We start from the raw sequence: 15,245 nt of genomic DNA, 5'->3' as shown, positions 1-15,245 counted from the left end.
CCACGGTTGGCACTAGGTTGCCTGAAACTTCCCTGTAGCACCTAGGCCTTTAGAAGTCTCCAAATTCTTTTGCAAACCCTTGTAATGGATTCAAAAGGCTCATTACATTCTGGAACGACTGTTGGTTCACTGAGAACGAGTACTGGTAGCGCCTGCAACTGCCTCCAACCCTTAATGGCCATGAGCTCCAAAATCTCCTTGGATGAAAATTTCCATGAAGATGGCTTCTTAAACTTCCCTAGACTATTCAATTGGATTCCAAAGGCTTCAATTATCCTATCTAGTCTCTTCTTTCACTCTCTTAGGTCAAAAACGGCTTCTGGAGTGCCTTTAGGCAGTTTCCCCTAGAGATCCACCACTAATTTTGGTTAACTCCACTTAACTGTAATTAATTTAGAAAATTCCACCTTTCTTTATCACTCCACCAAACTAACTGTTAGAGCTAGAGGTTATCGTAATCATGTGACATGCATGTGAATGGTTAACCCACTGGCGGTTAGGGGATAAGACCGTTAAGGTTAGTGGTTTGTTAGAAAATGGTTAACTCATGGCATGTGAACAACTGTTATGGGCACCGCTGGAGGATAAGATCATTGGCATTCCTAACCCCCAAATCTATAACAGTTAAAACATAAATATAACATTTCCCCTTACATGTTAAGAAACAATGTAGAGTAGAGTTGGTAGCACATGAGTTTGTCTTGCCAGAGGTCACGGGTTTGATTCTGTCGGACCCCAACAAAATTTTACCATACCATTCTAGGGCCACATGGCGGTCTCCGTGCTTGCCATGTGTTAGCACCTAATTGGTCAGCCAAAAGGAATATTTTGAGGAATATTATTTTTTAATATTTCCCAAAAATCAATTTATTCTTGGAAATTGCAGTTTACTGGACTTTTTTTAAATTGCGATAACTCCTTCATACAATGTCGATTTTTAGAACCATTTATGGCACCAGAATTAGGAAGATGATATATATCCAGTCATTTAGGTTCAACAATCTTTCGAGCACTTTGAAATTTGAGCTTTCATTAAAGTCCTAGATTAATATCTAATCACTTTTCCCCATTAGGAATCTTTTGGACCCCAAAATACTAATATACTGATTTGAACAATAGAAGAGAGTACAATACTCTCTTCTTTCAACCTCCATACACTTTCCTTACATGGCTAGTGCCTTTGAACCAAACCTCGAAGGTAGTCGACACTTCCCTTCCTGGATGCGCTTGTCCTCCTGTTAAGAACTATCTTCTTTGAACTCATTCAAAATTTACAAAAGGTAGTTGAACATTACTTCCAAGCCACTTCCATGGCGACCTTTGTTTCTACAAATCTTCTTGAACAGACGATGTCAGAAGAAGAAAATAACTTGATGACATAAATTATTGCTCCATCAAAAGAAAGAAATTTCACATCATGTGAATCATTATCATGTTTTTAAATCTTGTGTAAAACTGATCGACTAAGTCACATGTTAACAAAAATCATGCCTTTTCAAACATTTCAAACTTCAATTCAAGCATGTACAAAAATAATTTTAATGATTCTTTTACAAAGATGAAACACTTCATCATTATCTCCCTTTTACAATCTTAGAGATGAAATCAACTCTTCCAAGTCGACATGACATTACATGCATGTTTAAGCAAAGCAATAGGATGGTTTATAGATTTCCATCAAGTTAATTACATACATGTTCAAATACAAGGAAATCATTAGCATCCCTGTGTTCATAAATTCCATTCTCATGCATGTATTTGATTCTTCAACTTTCTCTTTCATAAGTACAAGATCCTCGATGACATGCACATGTACTTTCAAACCTGAAATGAAGATAATTTTGCTGCAATAAAGTGAGTCTACATACTCAACATTTCCATCATTCAACTTGCATTCCATTAGAAAAGAAACGTGTCAAATCAAAAGACATGCAACTTTAATTGGATAAGAACTCTAACCATTTCTTACCAATCCAAACCAAAGGTGCTTCCTTTAATTGCACATCCACATCGGTATGTGAATAATCCTGACACATATCAATAACTACAACACATGTTCATCTTCTTGATAGCATAATTTGCCTTGTCCAATGGACCTTTGGCTTCTTGCATTCTTTCCTTCAAAATTTTCCTGTATGTGGCCATTCTCTTCCAACATCTAGAAACACTATGGTTAACCAAACCACAAAAGGAACATGCAATTCTTTTCCAATGCTTATGTGGAAATTTATCATGCTTAACATAATCAAAAGAAGTGTGATTGAAATTAGATTTATACCTTTCTCATTCACCTTTATTACCTTTATGAGGAGGTGAATCAAATGAAGAAGTGGATCTGTTTGGAACACCATCAATCTCTTCAATGATTTTAGAGCTTTCAAACTTTCTGGTTCAAGTGTATGTTTATGTACACCTTCATCTTGCAAATGATGTTTCAAACAATTGCATTCCCTAAGAATACAATATTTACAAATTTGAGGTAGGGAACCTAAAATGAAACTCCTTCTAGGATTTGTTTCAATTACCTTTACGACTGTTTTGGAACTTTTTCCATAAGATTGTCCATAGCCAAAACCTAAATATTTAGGCCTTCCTCAACCATTATTGGCTCAACAATGACCTGCGCATGTTTTCCTAAACCTTTTCCTTCATAGCCCATTTTTGACATCAACTTGGACCCTATTCCTCTTGTATGTTTTTCAAAAGAACCAACATAAACATTCTTAGAGGAAATTGAAGAAAAACTATAATTGTTTACCTCTTCTTCAAGATGATACTTGACTAAGGCTTCTTTGGCAGTAAGGAGTTGTGTCTCCAACTCATGGATCCTTTCCAGATTCATATTTGCAAGATGAGCTTCACTCTCCATTTCCTGTACTTTTTCAGAAAGCAATTGCTTCTCTTCCTTCATAGAATTCGATTGCTCTCGAATTCTGGTGCTCTTCCTTTCATCCTCATACATTTTTCTCACCATATCCATCATGATAAACAAGTCTTGCTTCATGTATTCATCAAAGAATCTTGTGAAAGAGGAGGATTTCAAAAACTCACTTGTCAAAGTTGTCATTATAAAAATGAACAAAATAACTTCAACAAAATTCACAAAGCTTTCGAAATCTATTGACAAATTCCTGAACTGAATGGCAGTAGAATCAAATTCTTATTCAAGCAGCCTTTTGAAAACAAACCCTCTTATGCTTCAAGGGTTGCCTTGAGGTATTTTGGGTAAGGATAATGCCTTCAACCCTTCTTCCTTCTTGTCCTCTCCCGGACTTAACTTATCAGTAGCTTTTCCTTCACCTTTGCAAACTCAAACGATAGTCAGTTTACAAACAATCAAACAGTAGAATTTTACTATTTGAACACCTTTCAAACAAGAAATATTTTTCTCTGTCAATAAATCATCTTGCTCTAATACCAACTTATGTGAAATGTGGGTTTAACAACTTGTTATGCTTACAAGAACCTCCCACTCCAAAGCTTAACAAAATATATGATCTAGCTTATGTTGACAATTGCGAAATTAAGTACTTGAAACAGGCGTATGTCTTTGTTTGTTTTTTATTGTTTAAGTGCTTTAAGTCGATTTTTTTTTGTTGATATCAAACACACATAATAGCTATATAATCCAGCAAATAAACATCAACACATAACATAAAATTTCATCTAGGAGTTCACCCGAATATCATGGGCTACGTCTCCTTGAACTTTTGTCATCTTGACTTGGCTCTTTAGGATTATGGAAAAGTTTCTTTTACAAGTTCCAAACTCAACTCCAAAGGTTACTAAACTAAACCAATGGGCTTAGAAAACCTTCTATATCCTTTTCATGGTTGCCATCACTCTGCAAACAGATCTAAGGTCCCTTAGACTTGATTCCATCAATCAGTGCACTAAGCTTCCATGAGCTTCTTGATGGAACTAACTCCTTCATAACACTTCAACTATCACTGAAACCTCTTCTACTATCTCCAACACATATTAGACATCAACAATAGACTGATCATTTGCTCAAAATGAGCACTGCATCCCCAAACTAGGCCTTCCTCCATGGTTGGCACTAGGTTGCCTAAAACTTCCCTATAACATCTCGGCATTTAAAAGTCTCCAAATGCTTTTCCAAACCCCTGCAATGGATTCATAAGGCTCATTATAGTCAGGAATGACTGTTGGTTCACTGAGAACGAGTACTCGTAGCTCTTGCAACTCCCTCTAACCTGTGGTGGCCCTAAGCTCCAAAATCTCCGTGGATGAAAATTTCCTTGAGGATGGATTCTTCAGCTTCTTTGGACTATTCCATTGGCTTTAGAAAGATTCAATTAGTCTAGCTAGGCTCTTGTTTCACTCTCTTAGGTCATAAACTGCTTCTGGAGTGCCTTTAAGTAGTTTCCCCTAGAGATCCTCTACCAATTTTGGTTAACTGCACTTAACTGTAGTTAATTTGGCCAAATCCACCATTTTTTGGTGCTCCTCCAAACTAACCATCGGAGCTGGCAGTTACGTAACCATCTGGTGTGCATGTGAATGGTTAATCCACTAGTACTTAGGGGATAAGACCATTAAGGCTAGCGGTTTGTTAGTAAACAGTTAACTCACGACATGTGAACAACTGTTATGGGGACCACTGGCAGGTAAGACCATTGGCGGTCCTACACCCGAAATCTGTAACAGTTAAAACATAAATATATCATTAGCCCCTTACCTGTTAAGAAACAATGTATAGTGGAGTTGGTAGCGTGCAGGTTTGTCTTGCCGGAGGTCACAGGTTCGATTCTGTCAGACCCCAACAAACTTTTACCATACCATTCCAGTGCCATGTGGCGGCCTCCAGGCTTGCCACATTTTAGCACTTGATTGGTCAGCCAAAAATAATATTTCGAGGGAATATGCCTTAGAATATTCCTTTTTTAATATTTCCCAAAAATCAATTTATTCTTGGAAATTGTAATTTACTAGACTTTTTTTCAATTGCAATAACTCCTTCATACGATGTAGGTTTTTTGAACCGTTCACAGTGCCGGAATTAAGAAGATGAGATCTATCCGATTGTTCAAGTTCAAAACTCTTTCGAACACTTTGATATTTGAGCTTTCATTAAAGTCCTGGATCAATATCTGATCAATTAAGTTGGATAAAATTAGGCTTGCGAGTGGTGTTGCAACCTTTCCCCGCATTATATCGAAACAGATCTCAACAAAGGGATGCCTGATAAGGTACTAATCAATTTGAGTGATATAACCTTTTCGTAGTTGGTGGATTGTGAAAATACAAATCTCCACTGTGGGTATTGTCAATAGCCATGCCATAGAATGATTTCCCTTCTTATCAAAGGAATTATCATCCACTTGATGCCAAGAAAAAAATTGTTGATGGAAAGACTCAAAAGGATCTAAGAATTCCTCATCTCACAAGCAAGAAAACATGCATAAAAAAAAAAAAAAAAAAAAACAATTGACACCGAATCTTGTCCTTTGGCCTCAACTTATCCCCACACATCGTGATGTCATCTCTTAGACTCTAAGATCCCTCCTCCTCGTGTGCCATCTCCTCACTCTTGTCTAGATCCCTCAAATGCAAAAGAAAGAGATACAACCATGATCCTTGCTTCATCCGCAAGCATCCACAAGCATCCGTAAACATCTTCATGAATAAAATTACTTAGATAGTGATAAGGAAGCAAATACTACTACAAATCCTTCAAAAATGGAAATGCCTCAAGGAATTGTAGAATTGTAGTCATTATCTGCAAGTCATATGCTCCAAACCACTTGTCAAGATGGATTTTTTTTACAAGAAAAAGGGAAGAAAATACCTTTGAGAAACCTAATGACAATTTCTAGCCTCAAAGACCTCAATAGTAGTATATGTATGTTTTTGTCTTGTTAAGTTGATGTATGTCAAGGTGTGGCACAACCAAACTATTTTTCCCTTAGGGCAAACAAGTAGCAAAAAAAAATTGGTCCATGTAGTCCTCATTTAACTTAATTCAAAGTGCTTAATCTCAAAATAATAATAATAATAATTTAAAAACAATTTTGATTTTAACATAAAAAAAATTGATATTTGTTCGAAAGTTATTGTTATTTGAACTTGTAGAACTAAACATCAAGCTAAACTTTCAACATACTTTTATATTAAAAAAATGTTAATAATTAATTTATATTATTTATTTAGTCTATATTAATAATAACATATAAATAAAGTATCTTAATGTAAATAGTTTGGAAAACAATTTGTTACCTCAAATAAATGGATTTGACATGTTGTAAATTACAAAACTGTAGCATTTATGAAATAACTGCATAATAGAATTTTCCAAGTTACCAATTCTAAAATTCTAAATCTAAATTTATTTAATTTTATATTATTTAATTTTCTTTTATATTAACCCTAATAAATATATATTCCATTTATAAACTTTAAATTTATTTCAAAATTTATTCTCATCTGAATTTGTCAACCTAAACTACGAGCCAAGCGTTATCATATTTTTATGATTGATCTGAGTTTGTCAACCTAAACATCAAGCTCAGCCTTATCACTCTTTTATGATTGTTAAAATGTTTATAATTCATTGATAGAAGGTTGACCAATATTTTAAAAGTTCCATTGTCGGTGGGCAAATCTCAATAGAGTCACCCGTATCTTCTGGATTTCGAAATTTTTGGATTGACTAATATATTTGGATTTAAAAAAAAGAAGAGAGACGGCTTTTAGCAAATATAAACAAAGCATTTACCTTTAAAAATATATGATTTTCAGTCAAAGAAACTGCTGAAAATAAGCGCGTTCAAATGTCCGGTGTCGGGCGGTTTTGATAAACATAGATATGTTTATATTTTTCATAAACATAGATATGTTTATATTTGTATTGTAATGAATAAAACGCGGTTGAGGGGCTTTCAATTTGAAAGAGAATATCCCTTCATAACTTGTAGATTTTTAATTTATTCATAGGAATCAATTTTGTTTTAATACTTTTATATTGGGATGAATAAACTTGTTTGAATAAGGTTATCCAATTATTGGATAAAATACCTAAAGGGTTTGTTGTATATAATACAATATTGAAAGTCAAATGAGACCATAAGGGAAATGAGACGCATATGTTGTTTCATTTGAAAAAGTCAAATGAGACCATAAGGGAAATGAGACGCATATGTTGTTTCATTTGAAAAGTGGAAACGAGATGCATATGTGGTTTCATTTTAAAAACGGAAATGAAATGAATATGTGATTACACTTCAAGATTTAATAAATTTTCTTTCCTCTCTTAATATTTTTCATTAAAAAAGGAATTGATTTTTAACTTGTAGTTTTGATAGCTTTTTGGCCTGGCTCAAATACTTTAGTTGAGCTGTTATGCATAGACACTAATTGTTGTTATACATGTGATTAATAATGTTTATAAATTGTATGATTGCATATAAATTGTTTGAAGATCATTTTAGAGAAGATAAAGGGGCGTCTTCAAAAAGGGGATAGGTAGGGAAAAAAAGGTGATTGAGGACAAAAGAGAGTATCTTAGCCTTGGAAATTTTCATTAAAAGAAGTGAGAAATCCTATGATTGCATATAAATTGTTTGAAGATCACTTTCGAGAAGATAAAGGGGCATCTTGAAAAAGGGGATAGGTAGGAAAAAAAAATTGATTGAGGAAATGAATATATTATTAATTAGTTTATATAAGAGAAAATTGAGATGAGATAACAAATGGAAAAGCCTTTTGCTAGATAGTTCTAGTAAAGGAGATAAGGTTTAATATCTTAGTACAAAAAAACTAAAAATTAAGAAAAATAATAACATAAAAAATGGATTAAGGAAAAAATAGTATAAATATATATTTGGGACTACAATAAGCTTCTTGAGAGATATCACAAAGTAGGTCGAATTTGGATGGTATATAGGTGGGTAAAATTGTTGAAGTTCATAGCCAGTAGCCAATTATTAGTACATGAATCAAATCATAGAAGAAAAAACAATGTTGAAGTGGCCCAAATGGTTCGTTCATGAGCGTCATACACCTAGCCAACAAGAGGAAACACGGAAAGCGTGGAACTTAGTTAAAACAAAACCATGTTAGGATGAATATGCCTTCTAATACAAAAACTAAAGCAATATATTTTATTAGACGTACTTTAAAACATGAAGAAAACTTATAATACCACATGAAAAATGAAAGTAAGAAAAGAAATTGCAAAAGGTAAAATTGGATGTGGGATCATGTTTTGTTGACACCAGTGAAAGGAAGCCACTCATAATTCTAGTTTAAACCCACAAACATAGTGTTTACAAGATAAGATTCAAATTAAAATAATATATACAATAAGTAATATGAGAGATAGATTAATTGCGATGTCTTGTGATGATATAACACATATATACATTGGATAGACACAATAGTTGGTGGGTCATGTTACATGACTATGATATGTTTCTTCATTTATTATATATATGTTAATCACCTTTTCTACTCCATCAAAATATTTTTTTCTTGAATAGTTATATGGGTAGGAGTATGCCTTTATGTTGGCTTGTAATTCCTCTCATGATTAACTATACTTGAAACTATTCTGGTTGATGATAGAAGACAATATGACTTATAATTGTCATATTTTGAATGAATAAAACCACCCTTATTGATGTTTTTGCAAAAATATAAAAAGACAATTTTTTGATATGGGAAATGATAATATTCTACACATAGATTCTCTTAACTATAATAAAATATTTACTTATCTTCTCATAATAATTAAATATTTTGCTAGTTTTTAAAATTGTTATGACTTTTATAATTAGGATGATGATAAGGCTTTCTTGTATCATATCTCTCACTTCTAGAAACTTTATATTTGATACATCTCATGATTTATTGGTTGATAAGATGTTGACATAATACTATTTCTTGTTTTTTATGTCTATGGTATTTGTTTTGGTCTCCTTGTCCAAGGATGTTATTTTTACATCTAATGATTCTTATAATTCAATTGCATAACTCATTATTTCTTTATTGATCACTTTTCCATGGTTAAAAATGCTCTAATATTTCTTGTTAGAACTTCCATTATCTTTTTGACATATTATTTTATGTAATCATGTCCTACAATGATTCCTAAGGAATGAGATATCTCTATCTTTGATTCAAGAGCATCGATAGTAGTGTTACGGGTAAGCCAATAACCCAAGAGAATGAGGATGATGACTATGATGAAGGTAATGTAGTGGTATTTGTGTCTTCTCCTCTTGGTATCCTTTTTTTGTGAACATGTATGTTTTTGTTTATATTATATGCTTTGGTGCATCATTCTTTATCAACAACAACATTGTAAAATGTCATTCGATTACCTGGAAACATTATTATTAGTTTCTACTTATATGGAAATATCACTTGTAATATATATTGCATGTATTATGACAAGGTTGCTACTAAATATGCCTTCATTTTTAAGTCTTGGAATCCTATCTTCTTCTTCTTACAAGGGAATGTGAGAAAGAAATTTTCATGTTTAAGATGAAAGTATCAATTATTTATATCCAATTTGAATGTACAATTATATCAATGTAGTTCAAATATATTGATATAACATTGAATTTGGATATGAATTTAAAATAATGAATTATTAATTCTAAACCTCGATTATATTTATTCTCATCATATATGTTGTACTTCTCAGTTATGTTTGGTTGCAGGAGTAATAATTGATTAACCAAGTCTCCCCATGGAGGGTTACTATGGAAAACATGCAAGGAATATTTAAGATGTGGGATTCTTTAGGGCATAGTATATTTATGCCACTTCCCATGCGGAAATTATAGTTAGATGATTATCTAGCATGTAATGGAATAGAGAGGAAGATTCCAATGACATGGTGGTGGGTTAATTCAAAACCAATCCATCATTGCACTATGATATTGAACTCGCAATGTATATCTAAAGTACCATTATGGAAAAGGAAGGGATGCATAGTAGAGCATATGGAACTCAATGAAAAATCATAGTGAGCAGACCTCATGGGTTATATTTGATTGGCATGCTGTGCATTTACTTTTGTAGGCATATGAGCATTAGATATAATTCAATTTATCATATCTATTTCATTTTAAATATATGGTTGTTTTTTTAACTAATGATATAATAAGAATCAAGAGTGTTGCATTCCCATACTATGGGAGTTCCAACCTCTTACTAAACATAAGGCTAGTCCTCAATTCATATAGAAGGGAAGTGCAACCTAGAATTTTGGTGGTTAATTTAATAATTTCCTTAGTAGCATTGGCCTAGATTTGATTTTTATAGTGATATGGAACTCCTCTATGAGGTCCAAGTCTTAGCTTAGTTTTTGTTGTAATTTAATTAAATAATTTAATCTTATTTTAGATGTTTTCTTTCGTTTCTATCATATTTTATATATTTAAAGGGCGTTGTATGTTATATCCAAGGATTTTTCCTTGTAGGTTTTCATATTTATTATTTTCTCTTGTTTTCATTCTCTTCCTCGGAAGTTGTTCTATGTTGTCTTATCTATATTTTCATAGCTAGAATTGAGTCCAAGTTTATCTTTGGAGGATTTTTTCTAGTTATGAGTTCTATTTTCATGGGTCCAATTATTCCCACCTTTCCTGTAACATATATTTTATTAATATCCTACATGACTCCTTTGGTTCTATTGCCTAGTCATCAAGATCTCCCTTGAGCTCCAAGTTTATTCTAGGATTTAATCTCAAAGAACATTGTTTTCATTTACGTCACTATGGTGTACCCATGCCTCCATGTAAGTCATAGGGGAAGAAAATATCACCTACCCGCTCCATCTCATACTTCGAACACTCTATAGAATGCTCAATCGTTCGTTATGAGTTTTCCACTACTTCTAAAATAAGGAGGGAAATATAGCAGGTTGAAAGGGAGGAAAACATAGAAATATTATTTACTACTAATGCTAATGTGGAGGAGGAATTTGGAGGCTAGGTCCATGATACTACAATACTAGAACCTAGAAAACTAGATAAATGCACACCATATATATTAGAAATATAAAACCACCATGGTTTCAATTCTTTTGAACCATTTCAAATATTGACAAGATTTATTTCTCTGCATCATTGAAATGCAAAATTTTACCAATAGATTCACTCACAAGCTATCCCTCTTAGCTAAATAGTTGGAAGATCTAAAATTTCAACCTCTAAAGAGATAGATGCATTCTTTGACGCCATTTGGGTTGACTCCCCATGTAACTAGATTCTTTTTTCTTCATCGTTTCTTGTATAGTGCTATCAACAAGGCCACATCCACAAATAAAGATATTAATATGTTCGATAGTAAAATATTAAGGAAAGAGTTACTACATTATATTCAAAAATTTTTCATTAAACTCATATTGTTCATTTGGACAAAATATTTATTGCTAAATTATTAATTTTGTTTCCAAATATCTATTGCTAAGTTATTAATTTGGTTACCATAATGGCACATGAGTAAAAATAAAAATATATATAATTTTTACTAATAATGTAATACAAATATTATTTTATTTAAAAATATATATATAAATCGCCAAATTAATACTAATGTAATTTTTCTCTCTGCTAAATGTAAATGAAATGTTTATATTATTTTCTTCAATAATCTTATTTAATTTTATTGCATAAAAATAATATTTGTATAATTACAAGGATATCTTCCTTTTATTTTCGCGACTAAAATTTATTTTGATTTCATAAGGAAAAATATTTCCAAAAAATATTTTAACTATAAAAATTATATATTCTTCATATATTTTAATAATAAAATACTTATTCTGATTTGATAAAATAAATTTTCAAATGATACTCTGATTGTGAAGCTTATATGATTTTTATAATAAGTAAATGTGAAAAGGGGAAGGAATCCGCTCCTTTAATGTTGAATTGGGTATTAACTACCCCTTCCTTGGAAATTAATTACATCATAGAATTTCAAATACACATATCTTTATTCATAATTACATAATGTGTATGGGGCTATAAAACATCTTTCATTAAAACCTAACCAATGTTCAAATTATTGTTTTTCATATCATTTCTTCTACCTTGGTAGCACTAATGTTCAAATTATTGTTTTTCATATCATTTCTTCTACCTTCGTAGCACTTTTAAATAGGATAAAAGTATTTTTGGATTATAAATAATATAGTTTTGTCATATATTTTCATATCAACAACAAAGTTAGGGTTCCTTTATGTAAAAATAATATAATTTTATCATATATTTTCATATCAACAACAAAGTTAGGGTTACTTTATCTAAACTTTTTAATGATTCTATTGTGTAAATTAAAGTTTCAAAATTTGAATTCTTTAAAACACTTTCCCTTTCGGATTAGAATTCAATAGGCATAATATCTGATTTCAATATTTCAAATCAATTACAAGACATAGCTCAAAAATATTCCACCTGTATTTTGAAATGATAAAAATATTTCAAATCAATTACAAGACATAGCTCAAAAATATTCCACCTGTATTTTGAAATGATAAAAACAATGAAATAATGAAATTTAAAATGGATTTATTTTTATTGTGATATTTTAGATTTTTTGGTTGATGGAAAAATTTTGAGGTGAAATTTTTATTTGTATTATTTAAACTGGTTTTTTTACTGTGTATATGGATTTAGTACTCTAAAAAATTTTGGGGCACTTTCATTGTGCAGAGTTACACATTAAACTCGTGATTCTAATAAATTCTTGTCAGATTTTAGAAAAATTAAATCAAAAAAACACACGAAAAAAACTTCCAAAAAATCTCACTAAATACAACGATTCAAAATCACAATAAATATATTCACTTAAATCACATTTCCAAACTCCTTTACAAAGTTTGTCAAATAAACTCATCAGCAATTACATGAAGTCTCTCAATTATATGGCTTACTCACCTTCAAATATGATATATGACCATCATAAAATTTAAAATAGCATTTGTAGATTTGGAGAAATTATTAAATCCATAAGAACCATTATGGATCCATAATAACCCTTACAAGTGATTTGGATAAATTAATACAACTGTAATATATTTTAAATTACGATCTTGATATTTGACATTTTTTATGAGTATTTCTATATGAATATAAGGCTTACCTTTACTAACATTCATGTTGGACAAGATAAGTAATTTCTATTTATCAAATATACTTGTAACAATAATTACAGGAATTTTGTAGAAAACATAACAAATCTAACAAATAGCCTATATCATTTAAATTATAATAGTGCTTTAATGAATGTGTTCATGTCAATGTAAATTTATTTCTTTCCAATATAATATTGAACTAAATCAATAATTTTTATTAATATATAAATCAAATAAATATTTCAAATAACATTATGTAGAACATATATATAACCTCTATCTATTTATATATAATATGGGTATTTGAAAATTTTGACATGTTTTCATTCCCAATTAAAACTTTCATTTATTAAAAGTCACAATAACTCACATGCATATTTTAAAATCCAATCTCTAACATTTTATACATATTCAAAATGAATAATTTTGTTTTTCCAATGATAATGAGACATTTTGAATTGAATATTTTTTTAAGGGTTTATTAAGATAATTTTATTAAATGAAATAATTTTCTTAACATTGGTTGGAATTCCAAAACATAACCACCCAGCAAATTTTATCGTTTTTACACATCTCGGCCTATATTCATAATTTCAAGAAAAAATACTCACAGTTTTATAATTTTTTAAATTATATTTAATGAGAAAGTCACACCATGATGGTAAATTTTCCCATCAAATTCCATCTTTTCTTCTAACTCATTTGAAAGGGTACATAGTAAGTATACATAATATATAATATGAGAATTGTAACATAATATTTACTTATTTTAAAATTTATTTTAAATTTAAAAATTCCAAATTAAATTATTTATGAAATTATTACATAAGATTCTAGGGATCATATAATTCCAAATTACTTATTCTTTAGAACATGGAAGTCATTCCCATCATCATTCTCTTACAAAAATTTTAAAATATGTAACCTTTATATAATTCCTTATGTATAAACCATAATAATTTTTCCACCAATCTTAAAGAAAAATCCATTACATTTTTAACTATATAGATTTCAAATTATAGTTATAATATAATATACAATGTTCAAGAAATAACAAGTACATATTTTTTATAAGAGTTAGATTCCAACCATCTAATTGAGTGTTAACACTTTTCCGCCTAACTGGAGATATCCCTATATGTTTACCACCCCCTTACTAAGCTAGGATACCACTAGGGAAAAGAATAGAAGCTTACAATTTCGTCCAATTTTTATTTGACTCGGAAAAGGAATGAAACATTAATCAAGCAACCCCAAGGTTGAGTAAATTCTCCAATATCTCAATGAAAAAATCCTTATCACTAAGAATAACTAGCCCATAAAACACATGGATGGAGCTTCCTTCTCTAATAAATAGTCATTTAGAAGTTCTATTCCCTCTAATGTTCTTCAATGTATATATAGAAATTCCAACTACTATCCATTCTTAGATTGAACTCCACAACATTTTCTTAGTTCTTACATGATTTTATGATGATTATTCCTTTGTGATTATATGGTTCTATTTTAAATGACATGCCATAAAATGTTGCAAAGAAATCCCTTCATTATCTTTTTTATGGTTTCCTCACTTTCGCAATCTTCTTCCCAAAATTTTACTGTCTTTAATTCATGATATCTTCAATTCCATATTATTGTAGCTCCCCCTTTTAGAAAAAGCATTATTTTTCTCTTCTTTATGTTTCCCCCAAAAAATATTATCTTTTCCTTTTTAAGTATTCTCTCCTGGAATAGTGGATTCCTAATCTAAATGTTACTAGTTCCAATAATATATGAGCATGTAGTAGGAGTTCCCCCATTAGTATTGTCATTGTATCCCTTATTGTTATTATTCTGCCCCATAGAATCCCACTATTGTTATTTTTGTGCCTTTATATTATTAATGTTAGGTCGGCTTGGTTATATTGTGACCACTTAGACTCCTATATATAGAAAAGAGATTTTGTCATTTGTATCATCCAAGAATTATTTATTTGTGTAATGTAAAGGAGGTTACCCCCTCAAAGAGGTTGAATTCTAAGGTGTTGATCCATTTTTTCTATATTTTTGTGAGCTGGTTTCATAAGATTTAGTATCAGAGCTTTGGATTCTAGGGTTTCGCTGCTCCAAACAGGTCATCATGGAATTTTTA

This window comes from Pinus tabuliformis, chromosome 5_2 (assembly GCF_031772625.1).
Source record: "Pinus tabuliformis cultivar Carrire ecotype Pingquan chromosome 5_2, CPIR1, whole genome shotgun sequence".
NCBI lineage: Eukaryota > Viridiplantae > Streptophyta > Pinopsida > Pinales > Pinaceae > Pinus > Pinus tabuliformis.
Note: the sequence above shows the minus strand (reverse complement) of the source record.